We start from the raw sequence: 4,579 nt of genomic DNA, 5'->3' as shown, positions 1-4,579 counted from the left end.
CTGTGTTTCGCTATTGTTTGTTGTATGTGCATTATTGTGCTACCCAGTATTATTGGCTGTGGTCTGCAAAATGCATAAAAGAGTGAAAAAAATGCTGACGCAGAAAGGGCATTTTTAATAGTTTGGCTGCTTTTGTAGTTGAATGGATGATGATATGATATTGAACAAGCCTGAGACTGCTACTGGGTGCCTCCATCTTGGCTGTGAAATCAGCAACTCCAGATAGACTAAGCTTTCATTCAAAGACACTTTGTAGTATTCCCCTGCTATCATTCGGTTATATTGAAGGCTCACTGAACAGCCTCCAATTTATCTGATGACGGGCAGAGAGGTTGATAGTAGGAGCTCACACACAGCAGAGTACTGAATAATGCTAGCAATGACACTTCCTCCACTCTGCTCAAATTTCATTTCAACTTCTGCTTTTTTTTTTTTTTTAATAGTAAATTTGCATTGTTTAGCTTGTACACGTATCCACATCACACAGAACAGTAACAACACCAAAATATATATGTAACAGAAACCTATGAGAGCAGAATTTGCAAGTTTAGGTGAAGAGATTGATAAGTGTAAACATACATTTTTCCAGGCGTTGATATTATTATTATTATACAGTATTTATACAGCGCTAAACGGTTTGCTCAGCGCTGTACATTATAGTGGGGGACAGAACATGAGACAATACAGTAACAAAACAAAACACGAGGGGGTCAAGGGCCCTGCTCTTTCAAGCTTACAATCTAGGAGGGAGGGGATAGTGGTACAGGAGGAAGTGGCTGTGGGGGATGGAGTGGAGGAGATCGGCTGTTAGGTGAGGGCGGGGTAGGCTTCCCTGAAGAGATGGGTTTTCAGGGTGTGCCTAAAGGTGAGGAGGGTAGGTGACAGTCTGATGGATTGGGGTAGTGAGTTCCAGAGGAATCAATCATATCAAAGGGCTCCATGGAAATCCAGTGTAATACTACATTCTTCCTAGGAGAATATAAAAGTACTGTCAGGTCTTTTGAGCTCTTTCAAAATCCATATCACCAAATACCCCAATAGGCACCACTTTGAGTTACAAATATTGGGGATTTTGAAAGTTCTCTGAAATAAATTCCATAATCTGAGACCATACAGGGTTAACCATAGGGCTGTTGCTATCATATGTATAATATCCCCATCATCTCCCTAACACTTGTCACTTTTCCTCACTTTGAGCAGTTCTGATGTAAAGTAGAACCTAGATTGTCTGTAGCGGAGATGTTTGTGATAAAATAGGAAGCAGAAACCTCATCCCAATCCATGTTTGGAATGTCTGTATCCCATTTTGCCTGGTCTTGGGGAAATCTAGGAATACAGTACTGTACAATACTGAAAACAGCACCTGTTTTGTTAAAATTGTTTGTCCACTAATGACTCTATAATAGAGACACATTAGATAATAAACTAACGATCTTGGCTAAAAAAAAAACCCCTATGATTTACTAAGAAGTAGCTGCGCCAGCTCCTGATATCTACCTACATAGCAGCATGGGAGGAGGCAGTGGCCAGGGCCTGCACAGGCAGGAGTAAACTGTACCTGGAAGTTAAACAGGTCACATGGGGGAAACAAGTGCTTCTTATTCTGTACTGCTGCATGGGTTTAATAATTGAAGCCCAACTCCAGATAATGTAAAAGTGCCCCCTTTACAAAGGTTAGATGCTAGTAAGCCACCATTCATACTCAAGTGGTTTTAAGCTTGTTTCCCTAAGCCTTACTATGCTGCATAAGCAGAATCATATTCTTTCTAATTGTCCCTGTTCACAGTTGTATGCTCAGTCGCTCTATACTCAAAGAAGATGAAACAGGAAGGCGCTTCTAAGTACAGTATTCCAAGGTCAACTTTTAATGAAAACGGTTAAAAACACAATGTGGTAGTACAAACAGGCTCTAATGTAATCTGTCAATAGCAGGGCTCTGTGCTGTAAGCGATGGAGCTGCTGTGCCAGCCAGCAGCTGCAGGGGGAGCTTGAGAAGAGATGTTTAAAGATGGCCGCAGCTCTATCCGGACCGCTGAAAGCACGCTGTCCATGGACCAGAAGTGATGTGAGCATGGAGCAGTGACACGTTTCGGAGCATGCGTAGAGCTCCTTCAAGACCGATGTCCAGGCTAAGGGAGAACCAGTTAAATAGGTTAAAGGGGCTTAACTGGCTCTCAGCCTAGACATCGGTCTTGAAGGAGCTCTGGGCATGCTCTGAAACGCGTCACCGCTCCATGCTTACGTCACTTCCAATCCAAGGACAGCGTACGTTCCAGCGTGCGGTCCAGCGATCTGAATAGAGCTGCAACCATCTTTAACACCTCTTCTCAAGCTCCCCCTGAAGCTGCTGGCTGGCACAGCGGCTCCATCGCTTAGAGGACAGAGCCCTGCTACTGACGGATTACATTAGAGCCTGTTTGTATTACCACACTGTAAGTGTTTTTAACCGCTTTTATTAAAAGTTGACCTTGGAATACTGCACTTGGCTCCTTCCTGTTTCATCTTCTTCTGCACAGTTTGCTTCCACTCTTTAGAAGTGCTGCTCAGTACCGGTTTTCCTAAACATCATCCATCATTGGCTGCCATACTTCCACAGCATCGTCCAATGACGCGCCCTGCTACCCACTTTGCTCTATACTCAAAGCACATGAGCTTTTTTCTTTTTCCTTTTTTTAGCGCATTCAGGAGTTTTTTGGCCCAATAGACTCTAATAGAAGCACCTGTGGGAGCGCATTATTTGAGTTTTCATGCCTGAATAATGCCTCTTCTCATATGCAACTGCTCTCCTTCCCTTGCTCAGCAGGAAACAAATGTCTGAGGCTTCGTACAAGTGCAAAAACACTTAAAACACCTGAAAAAAAGTTTCAAAATCACCAGGAATATGCTCTGTGGGAATGCAGGCTAAGTGTTGGGGTTAATATGTTCAAAAGCATTTCTACTTGCAAGATTGGAAGTTTGAATATGGAAGTGTAATCGATTGGAGCTGTGTGTCTGGAGAGACTGAGGTGAGCCCTGGGGCCAAGGAGGGGTTATTAGCTGCGGCATATCACCTGGATCAGGGCTATATTGAGGGCGCAGAAGGAAACTACACCTATAGAGAAATAAAACCCTGCTGTCCTGCTTCATTAAATTCATATATACTGGTCTAAAGAAGATGATGATGCAGAAACAGCCAGTCACATGCCCAAATACCCAGGTAATGGTAGAGTGGTCTCAGCGAATAAAAACTGTGTATTAAAGTTCAGGCAGAGGTAGCTAATCAACAGCTATCTCTCCCTATAAAAGAGATTGCATGACCAATGTCTAGGGTCATATAGTTGGCTAGGGTTAGAGCCTAAAGCAATGGGTTTTTTTTCCAAGACAGTTAAAGGGACTCTTTTGCTGAAACATGAAAAGAGGGTCCCCTGGAAAGATACTGAATACACACCCCACCTACCTAACATTGCTGCAATAAAGAGAAACCTTCACCCAAAGAATCTTCAGAATCCAGTACTTCTAGGAGTGTCAATTTTCTGCTTCCCTGCTGATTTCTGTGGTTCCTTCCACTGGAAGGAGCTAGTGGGTTGAACTACTGAGTGCAGCAGGGGACCAGAGATCTTGCAAAGCTGGAAGTGCCAGACTCCGAAGGGTCTTTGGGTGGCACGGGCAGCAGTAGAGTTTACTTGTTACTATCTTCTTTACAGGGGACTTGAGTTACATTTTTATTTTAGTGACAGAGCCTCTTTCAGTATTTCAGGGTTTTTTTCAGTACTTTTGAATTTAATTTGGGCCTATAACTAAATAACTCCCACGCAAAGGCAACTCTAGGTTATTTATTACCCCTGCCCTCAGGTAATTACCTTTTATATTTAATACACATTTGCCTGAAGCCTTGGTTCACACTTGTGTGGGCTGTGCGGCCTGCGTTTGTGTGGTCACGGCAGCCCATTCATTTTGTGAATATGCTGCTATGCCTGCATTTTCCACAAAAAGAAAAGGTGCATGCATCTTTTTTAAAAATGTGCTGCAGGCTGAGATGCGTGGGGCTGCCATTCAGAATGAATGGCAGTCCGCTGTATCTCGTCAGAGCAGTGCAATTTGGTTGTGGGTGCAGGAACAGATGCGATTCTCATACCCGCAACCAGCTCACACAGTGTGGACCAGGGCTAAATTGCAAATATTAAAAAAAAAACACATTTGTCATGCAAAAACTGCAAGTACAAGGGGCGACTAAAAAGTTCTAGACCTACCCATGAAACATTTGTCTTAGCCCAATTATATTTTTGCTACTCATAGTACATACAGTTGTGTTCAAAATAATAGCAGTGTGTTGAAAAAAGTGAATAAGCTCAAAATCCTTCTAATAGCTTTTATTTCCATACACACAAATGCATTGGGAACACTACACATTCTATTCCAAATCAAAACATGAAGAAAAATATATCAAATTTGTGTTGTTCCTCTAAAAAAATTGAAGAAAAGTGAATATTCGACTGTTCAAAAAAATAGCAGTGTTTGTATTCTTCTTTACAAACTCAAACATTCACTATATAAACTGAAAAATGTTTGAAGATTTTGCTTTCCTTTGAATCAATTAAGA

Source organism: Staurois parvus, unplaced genomic scaffold (assembly GCF_062004578.1).
Source record: "Staurois parvus isolate SC_StPar_1 unplaced genomic scaffold, SC_StPar_1.0 ptg000025l, whole genome shotgun sequence".
NCBI classification, from domain to species: Eukaryota; Metazoa; Chordata; class Amphibia; order Anura; family Ranidae; genus Staurois; species Staurois parvus.
Note: the sequence above shows the minus strand (reverse complement) of the source record.